At 42.3% G+C, this 15,901-nt stretch overlaps 1 long non-coding RNA gene across 1 annotated transcript; it reads right to left on the minus strand.

Annotated features, from left to right (window-relative positions):
• Nucleotides 1-4,469: 4,469 nt before the first annotated feature.
• On the minus strand, nt 4,470-6,363 carry LOC132085405 (uncharacterized). Its single transcript, XR_009420207.1, has 3 exons — nt 6,282-6,363; nt 5,637-5,737; nt 4,470-4,856 (listed from the first exon to the last, which is right to left on the minus strand). It is a non-coding gene; the product is annotated as an uncharacterized LOC132085405 (long non-coding RNA).
• Nucleotides 6,364-15,901: the final 9,538 nt, after the last annotated feature.

Consider the following 15,901-nt stretch of genomic DNA (forward strand, 5'->3'; position numbering starts at 1 on the left):
ACCTCATCACTCTCTACAACTTCCTGAAGGGTGGCTGTAGTGAGCTGGGGGTCGGCCTCTTTCTCCGGGCGACAACAGATAGAACAAGAGGACACAGTCTCAAGCTGCGTCAAGCGAGATGTAAGTTAGAATTAAGAAGGAAATATTTCACAGAAAGAGTGGTCAGATACTGGAATCATTTACCCAGTGAGGTGGTGGAGTCGTCATCCCTTGAAGAATTCAAAAAAAGACTGGATGTGGCACTTGCTGCCATGATCTAGTTGAACAGTTAGAACATCGACTGGACTTGATGATCTTATAGGTCTCTTCCAGTCTTGAACTTCTGTGATTCTTTACTGTACCTTGCTTGTAGAAGTAGAGGTGGTTGGCAAAAGCTTCAGGGCTGGGAGGCCTCCAACCACAGACAGGATTTGAGAGCTGAATATACCAAGGACCCATTTCATGCAAACACAAGTGAGCTGAAAATCATGAACAAAATACCTTTACTGGTTGCTATTGTTTTCTCCAATTGCAGCTCAGTCTGAACTTTTATTTCCCATTAGGAAAATCAAAGCAGCACTCCTGTGTGGTAAATGTTGTTTCAGAGCCTACCTGAAGCTCTTTTTTTTTTTTCCCCATTAAAATTGCTCTCTTTCAAAAAGCCAGACATCAGCTTTGGTAGGGAGGATTGGACCTGTCTATGCCATCACTATTGGGCTGTCCAGCTCTGTCCCTTTGAGCAAGCAGCATGCAGAGCATGCAGCACGTGCTGTCCTCAGGTCCCTGTGAAGACCACAAAAGCTGGTGGGAGAGAGTGAGGTTAACAATAAGTCAAGTTTGAAATCCCTCCAGGCAATCCCCCACCATTCCATCCATACCAGGATCTTTCATGGTTGCACATTCCATTCTTGAAACCTTGTCTACCACATATATGAGCAGAAGCTCTGGCCTGCCAAAGACCAACTCCAATTCTCCACAAAAGGTTTCTGGTTTTGATCTGTTCTTCTGACCCTGAAGATAGACCACAGATGTCTTGAATAAGTAACTAGAAAGTTCTTGGGTTTTGACTAGAGCTGTCAAAGAAAGAGCTCATGGTTAAGCAAGATGGGCAAAATCAGAGACAAGAGCTATCTTGTCCACCTTTTTCACAGCAAAGGTTGACCAAATTCTATCTGTCCTTTCTAGGAGTCTGGATACTTTCTGCAGTCAGAAAACCTCCTCTGTTTTAATAGTATTTGTCTAGAGCTTTAGTCTTAGTGGGCAAAACCACCATCTTTGAGAGTGATCTGTATTTTATACCAAAGTATTCTTTATATCAAAACTAAGTGCTCACCATTGCCCAACCTGCTGAGAAGTACAGTGCTATGTATTCCTGATTAGCTAGAGAAGCACACAAGGAAGGTTTTGGAAGAGCTTTCTAGTTCATATTTGTATCTCTGAATGAGCCAAAAGGTATTAAAACAAGGAAAAGGATTTTCAGAAGAACAAATCATCCATCACATCTTTCCCCCTTTCCTCCAACAACTACTTTTGCTTAATACTAGCTTCAGTCACAACAACAAAAAAAACTCCTTACAAATTACCCAAGCTACAAGATAGCTTAAATATTAACAAGCATGTAAAGCCACTGGGGGTAAGAGCCTGAAGCTGTATAATAATGAAGCAAGACTCTGCGAGATTCCATAATTATTTGTTACACAACCCAAGAAACTAGCTAGAGCATTTCTAAGATTACACACCTTTCTTATGATGCCTAACCATGCCAGAAATTACATAAGGCTTTTTATAACATAATCATTTATCATTAAAAAGGCAAAACAAAGGGTCATTATGGCCAAAGGTGACAATCCAAGAATTAGTTTACTTAGGACCTGATCCAAAGCCCATGATAGTGATTTGCACACATTTCAACATGCTTTGGATCAGGCATTGAGTATTTTCTATGTTGTTCCCTTTTTTGCTCCTGTGGAACTAAAGGACTCAAACTGGAAAGTGGACATATGTTCCTGTTGGAGCTGAGAAATCAGAGTTGTCACTGATTTTGGTGGTGGTAGCATCTGTTTTACATCCTTCCAGGGGAGGGAAAAACAAAAAAAAGAAAAAAAAAGCAAGCCATCAATTCATATTCCTAAATATAGGTTTGAATACTTTCTAGGTATTTCATTTCAGGGAATGTTCTGACCTGTACAGACAATCCTAGCAAGAAGCATCTGAAGCTGTTGAGATACAAGTGGATATACCTATTCCTAGGCAGTTTAAGGTCAAGAAAAATGCAAAATACGTGACCAGCTGTACTGTTATAACAGGAAAATTACATGTGCAGCATGGAAATGGAGTCCTCAGCTGTAAGTCTATCTCTATACATCAGGAAGCCCTTTTGGACAGGAGTGGACACTCTAGTGGGACAATTTATCTGTAAAGCTGCAGGTGAGGACTCTACTTGTTCCCTTCCTCCAAGCTTGTTAAGGGCTGTGGGGAGTACACAACTTAGTGGGGAAATACTATGAGGAAAAAAAAAAAAGAAAAACATTCTCTCACATACAGTCATATATATTGACCTAGAAAACATAAGACTTCTGCATAAAATCAAAACTAAGACTTTGAATTTACTTGATGGTTAACAATCTGCAGGATCAGGCTCAAAAATACCTTGCTGTGGAAGTGCTGCTCTGTAGCAGTTAAACATAACTAACCCAGAGTCAACAAGTGAGTGGGGGAACAGAAATCTACAGAGTCTTGAATATCGGGGTGAATGTAGACAAGGTCAGTTTTGTTAATTGCTAAATTTTCCTAAAAACTTAATTGCCATTAAATGAGGCCTGCAGGATCTAGATGCCTTTTTTGTTATAGAAAAAAAGAAAAAGTTTAATAACTCCCAGAGGAGTCTCCTTGCAACTGAGCAGGACAGCCCACATGGGCAGACTAACCTGGGACTTGGTTTCTGTGCCTCTAACTCATTTGCAACATTCACATCCCCAGATCACCATCTGACAGTGACACCACTCAGGACCAACAGAACACCCTTGGTCTCTCCAGATTCATAACTTCTCCTTTAGCCCACAGCTCTCTCAGTGTAATTTACAAGCCTAAGCTTGGCATCAACCAAGAGCTGCACAGTGCTCCAACATACATTCTTCCTTTTCATGGACACAGTCTGGTAATTTAATCAGGTCAACACAACAGCGGGTACCTCTCAGTGGGGCACAATTTCTTGTTGTTAATTGTTTTCTAGATAGAAGAATTCATGGTGCTGACCCTTGCAGCCAAGGACCCCACCAAAGCATCCAAATTCCATTTCTAAATCCTTTTGATTCTCACTCAGCAGAGCAGAGACCTGTAGCACAAGGAGGTGCTGGTCTGCATGTCTTGACTTATGTCTGCAGAGAGACTGAATCTACCAAGGACTTGCCCAGGAGCTCAGCTCTATAGAGGCACTGGAGATGCCCCATTTTCTGTTTCTGTGATGTCCAAATCTGATCCAGCAAGTGTGATACCTGTGCCATGCACTAGGCGAAGTCACTTTGCAGTCAAGGATCAGAGCAAAAAACTTCACACCTACACAACCCCCAGTGATGAGGAGATTCCTCTCTTCCCACTATCCAAATGATAATTGGGTCAATTTTCTTTTCCCAAGGTATTCAGTCTTCCATGTTCTTCAGCAACAAGCCCTGGACACACTAACCCTTTTCTACACAGGCTGAAAAATCTCAGATTCAAAACTTTCCCTTTTCTATCATCCACCCTTACAAAAGGAGAGGATGGGCCAAATATTCTGTAGGAATATTTGGCTCTCATTCTATTCTTGAAGCATATGCTTTCCAAAGAAAAAAGATAAGACAGAATTTGATATTACTTCTTGGACACAAAGCTAAACATCCTTCAATATGAGGGAATTTGTAGGTACTTGTAGGAAAAGGCACTTTCTAAGCCAAGATGGGTTTAGCTTTCAGCAGGAACATCAGCAACCCTTACAAACCTTGTGTCTCTTAGATCAGCTCGGTAGGAATAGATACATTACCATTAGAACTGATGAAACACCCACAGTATTCTTTCTCCCCAGTTAGCCTGAGCAACACCATTTAAAACGTCTAACCAGCATTGTCTTAGTTTGGAGCCAGTTTGCTGGCTTTCTCTGGACTCCAGTTTCTACAGCTGGTGATTAGTACACCATTAAGAATAAAAACAAAGCAGAGCCTCTGTGGAGGTGAGCAGATAATCAAGGCAACACTGCAGCCTGCAGGTGTGTTTTAAGATAACACCAGGACACACCTGGATACTCCCCTGTTCTCCACTCCCTGAGGACAGCACACTGGCAGTGACAGACTAGAGGATCTTCTGAAGTCACTTCAACGGGCTATGTATGTATTGAGTAGACAAAAAATAAATTATTCAGGCTGTGTTCATAACTAGAAGGAAATAATTATTTACCTTTCCTTCCCTCTCCCCCCCCAACCCCCACACTTCTCAATAATTGAAGGACTTGATGAAGGTTATTTGTAGAATTCTGTATTTATCCACAGATGTTTATGTGCATGGGAAACTCCATAAACCTCAAGATGATGAGCAATAAATGTAATTTTACACGGAACTGGGAGCATAAGAGGGAAATAGAGACTTGGGACTGAGAAGGAACACACAAGTGGGGACCAAATCAGCCAACACTCATTACCTTCTTTGATTTAGCAGCCAGATACCCTGTTAAAGTCCCAGTAGGCAGCATGGTGAGGGCAGCTTTTTTCAAGTCTATTGTCCCCTTCCATTGCTTTAACATATTTCTCTCCTTGGAGCTCAGGTGCTTTACCACCACCATTTTCAAGATATTTCAGATGATCCTCTTCACTTAAATTACCTCAGAACTTCAGATCCTCTGTCAACTTCTTAAATAAGAGCCAGAAATAACATCTTTTACTACTTTCTCCACATTCCTACAGTTAATGTTCTCAGCACAAAATTTTGATTAGTTTTGTCCTGCTATATTTTTTATTAAAAGTCTTCCATGACCTGCCTTTTAAATCCTTCTAATAGTTACTCAAACCATATTCTGCTCTAATGCCTCCATTCAGTTTTGTGACCTCAAAAGGCTTATGGATCTTTACTTCTATTTCCAAGAAGCATCCAGTAAACTAGGTACTCATCTCTTCTTCTCTGGAGAAAGTCTAAAATTCTTGGCATGTACTACAATCTCTCCTCTTCATTCCCCTGTCTCCCTTCTCTGGCAATTTATTCTGATGTAGCAGTTGTAAAATCCATCTCCCAAGTTTCTACAATACCTGTTATAACTTATTTTTGGCTGTGGTCTAAATGTCTGTGCTTAGGACATTTTTTTTAATTGCCATACCATTAGCATTAGTGTAGAGAGATCCCAAGTGCTCAGTTCACTGCCCTATTATTCTCAGTTCTGTTTCTGGGATAACGTTTATAAGACTCACCATTCTATCTTCAACAGGTGTCAGGATACTCATTTAGCTGTGGACTCTTGCCAATAATCTTTTGAAACCTAGTTCTGTCTTCTGTCAATAAATGTTTTCTCTCTGCTTAACTAACTGGACATCATATTTTATTTCTTCTTTCTCAGAGCACACGAAGTTCATGATAAGCAGACACAGAGACTCTATCTGGCACCTTTGCTCAGCCCCACACTCCCCTCTGGCACTTACCTGTTCCTGCCTGACTTTACTTATGAGGACAGGAGCTGTGGCTCTCCCAAGCCCCAAAATTGTTTCCCATTTGGGTAGGGTCACACCTGGCTGGGGCTCCTCTGCACTGACATAACAAAAAGCAGTCAGAGAAATGCAAGACACCTTAGTGCAATACAACAGAGAAACACTATCGCAAGTCATCTTCCCATCATGTCTCCAACTTAAGTACTTCCTACTGCACAGAACAACAGGGCAAGCAGTCCGAAGACCATTTCTGTACCCTTCTGAAGCCTGCCACTGATCATCAACAACCTCTCTGACCACCAATGAGTTCTCATCTCTCAATATTGCTGACATTGCACTCATGTCATCTTCTGCCTTTTCTTCTAGAAAAAGTCTTTCACAGGCTCACATACAGAATTACAGCTTGTCTTATGCAGACCCTATGCCTCAATGACTTCTAATTAACACCATATCAATAAAGAATCACACACCTTTACCTTCAAAGATACCAAGAACAAGGTCACGTGTTACAAAAGCCAAACAACAAAAAGGCTCAAGCATACATTGGATCACTTTCTGCTAAAGATGACAACTCCTTTTCTTCTGTCTCCCCCAGGTTACCCAAAGGGGATTGGAACAACTCACACTACAGCTACTCACCAGATTTTGGTTGGTCTAAAAAAACACATAGCACATTGCACTACAGCAACTTCCCCATTTACAAACCACAGAGAATACCCAGTTGTGACCACTAACACAGCCTGCAGGCCACCCTCACTTTTATGGTTGCCTTAATCAGCAGTATATTGAAAAGAACTGTGCTGCTCAGGCTCAGAGCATTTGCATGCATTCAGCCTGGCCCTATATTCCCTCAGAACAGCAGGCAGGTGGTGGTCATCACCCTTCACGTGGTCTCTCACATCTGTACAAGAGTGGATTTGGGATGGATGTTAGGGCCCCTGTCCCCTAGTGCAACTCCTAGAGGACAGTGTCTCTCCTGCAGCTGTCTGATGCAGGCACAACTGGAATTGATGTGATGGGCATTATCTATTGGAATGGCTTCTACTTTGTCATTTTGGCTACTTTTCCTGAGTGTAGATGGATCCCTCACACTGCTTGATGCTCACCCCAGTGGTGGTTTCCAGGATGGGTGCCAGGCATGCACAGAAGGAGTGAAACAATATGAAGCCATGACAAAAAGACAGAATGACGTGAACCTCATAAGTTCAGTTTATTATATATGTTTCAATATTCCAGTAATAGCTCCTTAACTTTCTGTGCCCTTAGGGTAGACATAGATGTCTTCAAAATCTGTGTGATTTTTCAGCCTCTCCAAAACTGTCTTCTTCTGGCCAAAAATTTCACTATGCACTTAAGGCCTTTTTAACAGTAATGTTTGAGTGTCAATCTGTAAGCAAAGTAATGCGTGATTTCTAACATTTTCTACATGACATAAATGGGCAAGGAAATGTAGCAGGAGTAGTAAGTGTTCGTGTTATGCTGTATTTTCAGTGAACAGCAGCTAAAGTTAAGATTGAGTTTGAATATTGTGTTTAGGAAAAGCAAAAAGCCATAGACGTGTCACTCATTTCAACCAGAACCAGGACTTTTTTATGATTACCACTACTTTAGAAGTAAAAAAATTATTATTGGAGGTTCTTCCTTGTTTCTTATACTCAATCCAAAGCTGTTGACATTAGTGGAAAGTTTCCAGTTTAGAATATTAATTGGATTGCTCTTTTACAGGTATATTTTTATTGAGAAAAAACAGAAGGTAAAATACCTGTGAAGACAGTGAAATTATCTCAGTGGAAGTACATTGGGATAAATAGTGTTAATGTAGTTCTTAATGAAGCCCCAAAAGAGCCCTCAATAATTCAAGTGAGTTCTTCCAAAGGGGCTTTTTTACTGGTCTAAGAAGAAGAGCAGAATGTAACACTCACTCCTGCACTTCATAATAAAACCCTCTTGAACACCAAAATAGCAGAAGAGAACAGAGATATTGTCTGTCTTTAGACAGTGTAATGCTGGCACCTTAAACAGCCACATGGATACTGTTAGCAGGCTAGACAGGTTCTGTGCTGAAGGACTCACAGTCCAAATAGGTAAGATAAAATGCAATAAAATAAAAGCAATCTTCTTATCCCTGTTTTATGGGTGGGAAAGAGAGGTCTGAAGAAATTAAGTGCCTTGCTGCTCAAAGCCATACAGGAAATCAGTGTCAGAGGCAACAAATTGAAACCTTAGTGTCATGGTAGTTCCTTCCTCTTGATACCACTTTGACCATCAGGGCTGCTTTCAATTAAGCCTTTTATTGAGGACATCTCTTTCCAGCTATGCAATTTTTTTTATTGCATATCCCACATGGTGGACCTGTAGAATTAAAAGTGTCTCCAGCCAGGTCCTTTACTGTGTTTTATGAACCTTAATGAGCCCCCCCACGGAAAGCCGAATACCTGCAGGGAGGGGGCAGGGAGCAGGGAAGCAGGAATAGGGAAGCAGGAATAGCACCATTGAACGCGGCTTTTGGTGTGCGGTCCTGGCTCACCCCGTGGTGGGTAAACAATCCCATTTGCCACGTTTAAGGACAGGCACAATCTTAGGAAATCCAAACACCCTGTTGGCCTACTGACCTCTAGATAACCTACTTCAGCAACAATGAAACTTACAGTGCGCCGGGGAGGCGGAGGGGCAGCGCTGGGAAGATGCTTTGCTGCCATAGGAAATGGGCCAAGGAAAACTCTGTCATCATTTTGATGTTCGTCTGATGAGTCTGTAAAAGGAGAAGAGTATCACATTTCTAAAAAAACTGTTTCCTGACAGAGATTTGAAGTGAATTTTTGTGCCCTAGCAGCACCAGCTAAGTGGTGCTGCCTCCACTTGCCTTGATCCTCTTACCTGACAACTCTGCTTTTCCACAAACCAGGGTGAAATGGAATCCAAAGAAAAAGTAGCTCCACACTGTACACAGCTTTTCAACCTGAAGGCACAGAGGGAGTGGGCAAATCAAGCTCTTCTGCCTTAGATATATAGTTTCAGTGTGGATTTTGGTCATTCATACCAGAGGATACCAGAAATGCAAGTGCAGACACAGAATTGAAAGTGAAGGGGAAAGTAGGGTCAAAAGCAGAAATGGGGGTTGTTTGCATGGCCATTGACAGCAGCACACATTCAGTAAGCAGCTGATTGTATAAATACCTTCAGTTCACCTTGCCTAGGTTTCTTTTTCCTGTGCACAGTCAGGTGTTGGTCACACTGTCATGAAATCCTTTCTGTACAGGAAGGGCTGGGAAGGGGCGTTACACAGTGAGGATGCACTACCATTTCCATTTTTCACCTAGGAATGATGCCTGCTTACATCTTTTGAAGTGCTTTCTTGGCTAATTCAACTGTCCCCACCCTTTAGCTAGTCTACTGCTCAGAAATGTACATGGAAGTGGCTTGTCCAGTGACAATGCAGAGGACAGAAGGGATTTTTCTTTATTTTCTCTAACCAGGGTCACTTTTAGCTGCTGGGAATGACTCTAGTGATTAAAAGGAGATTGCATGTATCAGTTTAATATCTGGTTTATATATCCAGTTTAATTTGTTTGTGTTTCTAAAGCTTGGACTTACTGTGGGAAAACTGAGGAGAAAGACCTTTACAGCTTCATCAGTTTTGTGGTGGAATACAAAGGGACCTCGAGCAGCACTGTTAGGTGGGCTCACCACAGCACCGGGTGAAGAGAAACACAGGCTACACAGAATAGTTTCATTGTAAGCCTGTCTCTATTCAATCTTTCGAAAAAATCATTTGACTCTTTCTCCTCCCAGTCCTTGCATGTGACATACTGGAGGTTTGTTATGCCCAGCACTTGGATAAATAAAATCACCGCACGTGGTTCATGTAGGAATAGCAACAGCCTTGAGTACAGTATTGTAAGAGCAAGAGATTTTGTTCTTTATCACCTTGTTACATTGGTCCTGCAAGCCTAGCCATAAAAAACACCTTGTAACCATACCTAATATCCAATATGTCTGCAGCAAAACACATTTTTCATGTATCGAATCCGGGCACGGCACAGAAAGAATGACTTGGAACGGGAAGAAAGACGGAACATTGAGCTCTAGGAAAACTCAAAGGAACATTTTATTGTAACATTTATAATAGAAGTTGGGGGGTTTAGTTTTGCCTTAAGGTGTAACTTGCTCATAAAAGTTCTGGAAAACCTGCTGTGTATAAGAACCCTGGCCTATGATGTCAGAATTCATTATGCACACAGGGGCTATTTACAGCCTTGTAAAGTTGTAGACAAGGAAATTGTTGCTGAAATATTGTTTCAAAAGTTTAAAGGTAATCATTCTACTGATGTATACACCTCAGCTATTGAACAGATCTTTTAAACTGTTCCTGTAAACTGAAAAAATCATATGGCTTGAGTTGTAAACATCCACTAATGTTTCTTCATATGTGCCACATACAGAATTATATATATGTACAGGGGTAATAGTGAGATATTTATTTTTATGCCAAAGTTATCTGCTAAATTATAAATTAAGCATATTCATAAGGTATTCAGAAATAAGACAAACTGAAAGCAATTTTCACTTTTTCACTGCCCTCTTTTCACTCCCCATTCAGACTTAAAAAAAAAAAAAAAAAAAGAAAAAAAAAGAGGAAACTAATCAAGAAAAGAGGGACAGCAAAGAATAAAATACAGAAAGGAACAAAAACGTTTTCAGCTTTCTAAATCTAAGGGTATTTTATCAAAAAGAGACTGAAGCATTAGTTGAAATATGTATTTCTTCACAGAACAACTGTGGATGCATGAAGCCCCATCTAGGATCAAGCAGAATTTGATGCAAAAGCCCTGGTTAGTTTAATGTGTCAGGAGAGTCTGCAGGAACCACTTGAGAAAGCAGTGAGTCTGTGCTTGTAACAACCAGGACTGGCAGTGCTGTATTTAAAACTGAGGGAGAAAAACTGTTGACTGTGGAGTGTGCTCTGTTTCACTTGATTGCTGCATGCTGTTTTATTCTTTGGCTCTAAGCATTTTAATTGCTGCTGTAGTGATTTTTCTGTCACCCTGAGCAGGCTTTGTGACCAGATGTTATTTGTCAATTGTCCCACAGTAGCTGGCAATAATATAATTGCAAAAATATAGAAAAATATGCTTAGCACTGGGGATTAATAGCCAATCCAAGCATTTTCCTACTGAATAATCTTTTTTCAAATATTCCTTCTCACAGCAGTCCAAATTATTTTCTAGCTCTGGATGAGGTAACTTCCCAAGCATTCCAGTTATATTTATTTTTTCTAATGCACTTGTCAGCTACTTCAAACTCCACCCCAACTCCTGACAGCAAGGCCAATTGAACACCCTCTCATGGTGGTTGCATGGGGGACCAGCTCACAGCCTCAGAAATGGACTGCACCCAATGGCAGGAGCCCAAAAATAACCCCACCACTTCCACTTTTTTACAGTGTGCCTGCATTGTTCCAGTCGCACTGAGATATTACTGCTGATTAATTCTGCTGTACAAAAACATGCAAAATGGAGGAAAGCTGTAAGCCTGCTTTTTTTTTTCCCCCTGCTTTTACTCATGTTCACAGTAAAATTTCTATTGGCTTCAATAAGCTCTGTATACCAGACTAGCACTATCACAGTTTCATTAACTTATCTGAATTAGTCCTTGTTTATTGCAGTGGAAGTGAGTGGAAAATCAAGGCCAATGGGATAGGAAACAATCCTATTATCCTGTCCATCAATATTGCTCTGGTTTTGGAACTGAGGTTTAGTTTTATCATTGGCTTTTTTAGTCACCTAAGCTTTTACACCTTTCCTTGCTTTCCACAGCCATTTTGGTGAGTTCACTCTTGTGTCAATCTTTCAATTCTCCTCCCTCCTTCTGCTGCTGGGCTTCCTTCTTTGCCAGATCTACCCAGGGGCAGCAGACAATTTGTCAGTGATTCAAGGTACTTACTGATCCACTCAGATGGCCACAGAAAATGAGTGTCTAGTTAGCAATAGTCCTCCAGGTCTGAGAATCCCTCCATGCCATCAAAACACGCAAGGCCCAAAAGGCAACAGTGTGCATGGAGAAGGGATCAAGGCACAAACCAGGCAAACTTCTATCACATCCCTCCAATCCTGTAAACCAAAGGCATCACCAAGTCACTTACATGAAGAATACTTATGCTGCCACATCTTATTCACCTGCATCAGAGATCACCAATGTCTCCAGACAAGTGCAGTGATATCAGATTTATCTCATGCATAAATACCATTTGCAAAATAGGATGGCTAAGATTTCACCTCTGTGTTGGTCAATCTGACATTACTCAGTAGTTGTGTTGGGAATTGATTGAGCCACAGCTGAGGTTAACATCATAGAAAGAAAGATAATTGTACATGGATACATGAATTGTACATGGATAATTGTTCCTTTAATACACAGCCTGTCTGGACTGCACTTGCTGGTGAGTTTATGCAAATGCTTTAGGTACATGCTATATGTATGCCTATGTAAAGATACAAAGGTAAAAGTTGTGTGTATGTGCAAACGTGTGTTTATACCAATGTATAAAAAAATCTTTTATGGTTTTCCATTTAGGAGTTAAGTAATTGATGACAGTCCTGTTGCTCCCAACTCTCAGCTGGGAATGTACCACTTTGCAGGGCTAGGTCCAGCCTCTGGGAAGAAATAACTTTAAAATAAAATTACTGATGATTTGGAAAGGCAGACAACCATTGAGATATGATCTGGATGTGCACAGATATCACTGCCAGTTATTTCTACATCCAGACATCCTGGTGAGATGAATGTGCCAGAGTGCTACAAGTGCTCAATTTTTTAAAGAAAATTACATATCTTCACCCTCAGCACCAGATTCATTTTTCTGTGTGGAGCTCAGAGACTTGAACCTGCTACCTTCTGTGAGGCAATTTCCCCTTGGATCCACACTGCAGATTTCAAGAGCTGGAATAAGTTATGCTTTGGAGAATAAATTAGTTACTGGCAGGACAACTTTGGCAACAGATTCATCTCCCAATCAGTTGCTCTGCTAGCATTCTTCTAGCTGGGAAAAAAGGCCATGTCCTTTTCCTCTTGGGTCTGGTGTTTCTTGGAATGAGTCGGTAATAAGATTCAATTTGGAGAGTGAAAGATGTGATGTTTTCTGTTAAATAGAAATGCTCCTGCTCTATTAAGGCCCATGGGATTTTTTTTCCTTTTCTTTCTGTCTCTTTTATGAGAACAAAAAGAGTAGAAGGGTTAGTAGTAGAAGGGGGGGGGGGAAGCCTAATTAAAATTAAGCAGGATTTGAATAGCTGAATTTGAATAAATACAGGACTTTCTATCCTCAGTACCATGAGAAGCAGCAGAGCTGCCTTCCCTGGGGGGAATCTCTACCTCTCATCCTCTTCACGGCTGTTGTTCCACTTATTTCTTGGCTCTCTCTTAGATGTCTTCAGAGCCTCCAAGCCAGTTTGTCTGATCTGTTGAAGCAATCAGATGCATGGTTAGCCATAAGACACTTTAGCTAATGTCTTCTCAGAGTGCAGGAAATTAAGCCTCTATCCCATTAAGATGTACGCTGTTCCAGCCTCTGGAAAAGGGGGAACAGGACATATTTCTGCATTCATGTGCAGCCTGAATCAGGCACTCCACACAATTTCTCTCACTGTGTAACTTGTGCAACAAGGGCATCTGTCAATTCCCACTGCACACCATGGCTGCATTGTCCTGGGGCTGGACACACAACAAGGAGACACACAACAAGGACTCCTGAATACAGTGAGTATGGAACCTATTTCCTTGGACATGGCATGGATCTCTGTGATGAAATCCAGCAATCTGTAAACTCCCAGAGCATTAATTAGCTCTCCTCACATCTATAATGCATGACACTGTATTTCTGGGGTGACAGCTGGAGATGGAGCCAGATTCTAACCACAGGAGCTATCCCTCCATCCTGAGGTCCTTCAACCAGGGTGGGAAGATGAAAGTATTTTCTTTTCATTTCTTTTCTTTTCATGAAGAAGAATGAGGACAAGGGAAAGGAAATAAAGGCTAAAGAAAAATTGTCCCTCAAATCCATTTTATCCTATTCTTATTTGCCTTTTTGTTTTTCTGAAGACTGAAGACAAGGAAGAGAAGGGAATTTAACTATATCTAGTGCTGGAAAAGATCCATTGCTTTGCATGTCACATGCAGCTTTAAAGGCTGTTAGGGTTTGCAGAAGAGGAATAGTAAAATGTCTTCACGACTGCATCAGCTTGGACATTTTTCTGCTCTTCTCTGGTGCCATTCAAATGGTTTTTCACACCCAAGCAGCCACAAGTGTTTCTTCCTTCCAGGGAAGGAAGAAGAAGCCAGAGTCGGTGCCAAGCTGCCCTTGAGAGACCTCGGGGAAGAAGCAGCCTGTGCCCATGCACTGCCCGGGGTGCCTGGCATCCAGGTTCCCCCTTTGGCCATGGCAGAGGGAGCCCCGGGCTCCCTGCTCACTGCCCAGACCCAGGACAAGAGGTTTATTCAGGTCCACATAACCAGCACCATCCCTCCCAACAAATCTCACCCTTCCTCTCCCTTCGGTCCAAACTATAAAAACTTCTCTCAAAGTTTTAATAAAGACGAACATATATATAATGTATGTGTGATGTCAGCCTCGTGTTTAAAAGGCATAGCAGCTCTTTATAAGCAGAGGATATTGCTCTGCCCTGAGACAAATCCGAGGCGAGAGTTTTCGCTTCTGGAGTGATGAGGGATGTTCAAACCCAGCCTGGCTGCGAGGAGGAGCGGGACCCGGCTGGGGCCGCCCCTCTCCGCCTGTCAGCTTGGGAATTTATTTTCGTGGCAAGAAGCAGGCATGGCTGGCGTTATCGGCAGGGATGACATGAGAGCCAAACAAGGGCCCCTTTGAAATCGGAGGGGTCCCCCCTCTTTCTCTCCAGGCAGTGGCATAATCCACCTGGGTAGGGGGCGAAAAATTTCGATATAGACGTATCTTTCAAAAGGGCGGTTCGGGAGCTGCTGTGGGAAGGCGCCCAGCGGGGCGAGGCTGGCAGCCCTGGGCTGGGGGCGGCGGGGTCCCCGGGCTCCTGTCCCGGCAGGTGAGGGAGGCCCGAGCCCCCATTCCCAGGATCCCAGCGCCACCCAGCGGAGCGGCCGGGCCGCGGCGGGGTCCCCTCCCGGGGCAGACCGAGCATCCCGGTGGTCCCACGGTCCCTCCTTCCTCGCCCGGACACACCGCGCGGAGGAGATGGACAGCTTGCGAGGACATGGTTTTACAACCTCACGTTGTATTTTCCGTTTTTCTCATCTCCTGCAGTGAAAGAGCTGGATCTGCCAAGCTGCAAAGCCTTAATGAATTTGGGAAAGCAAGCAATAATGGTGTAAATGGTGTGGCAGTGAAAGTTTTAAAAAAATAAATAAATAAAATAAAATAAAATAAAATAAAATAAAATAAAATAAAATAAAATAAAATAAAATAAAATAAAATAAAATAAAATAAAATAAAATAAAATAAAATAAAATAAAATAAAATGGAAAAATAAATCATGAGGAGGGTTTTTTGGCCGGGACTCCATGATTCCGAAAGGTCAGTGGTATCATTTTGACGTTGATTATGTAGCTGCTCTGGTCTCAAGTCGGCTCCCCTCCCCTCCCGGCGTGGTGTGCGAGGATTGTATTTGAAAGGGAGGAAGCAGATACCGAAAGTGATGGCTGATGAATTGTCTAAACCCTTCAGAGACATTTCGTGCGGGGGCTCGAAGGCAGCTCATCAATAAAAGCCTCCCGGATGGAGGAGGCAAAGCGAGAAAGGGTGATGGAAGTGGGGGGGATATGGACCGCAGAGGCACAACTGCTCCCCCTTTCCCTTTGATCTGGTGGGGGATCGTAGCAGACACAGGGCTTCGGAGGTATCGGTGTAAAAAGGTGTGTATGGAGGGGGAGAGGTGGGGAGATGCAGCCGGAAAACCCACAGCCCCAAAAAAATTAAAAAAAAAAAGCAACAACAATAACAAAATAACAAAAAAAAATTAAAATTGGTTTTATGGTTTCCTGCTCCCGCACCTTGAACCGGCCCTACTGAGGGTCACCGAGGCGGGAGGTAGCGGGACCGCGGCCGCAGCAGCCGTGCCCGGGCCTGGCAGGCTCGCTGCTGAGGTGCGATCTTGGATTATTACTTTTTTCCAAACTATGTTCGTAAATCATGTAATAATCCGGCACTCAGTAACTCTGCCCTACCTTTGAGTGGGTCGTTATGTTTTATGGGCTTTACTTAAAAATTAATGCAA

The sequence above is a fragment of the Ammospiza nelsoni genome, chromosome 1 (assembly GCF_027579445.1).
Source record: "Ammospiza nelsoni isolate bAmmNel1 chromosome 1, bAmmNel1.pri, whole genome shotgun sequence".
Taxonomy (NCBI): Eukaryota; Metazoa; Chordata; class Aves; order Passeriformes; family Passerellidae; genus Ammospiza; species Ammospiza nelsoni.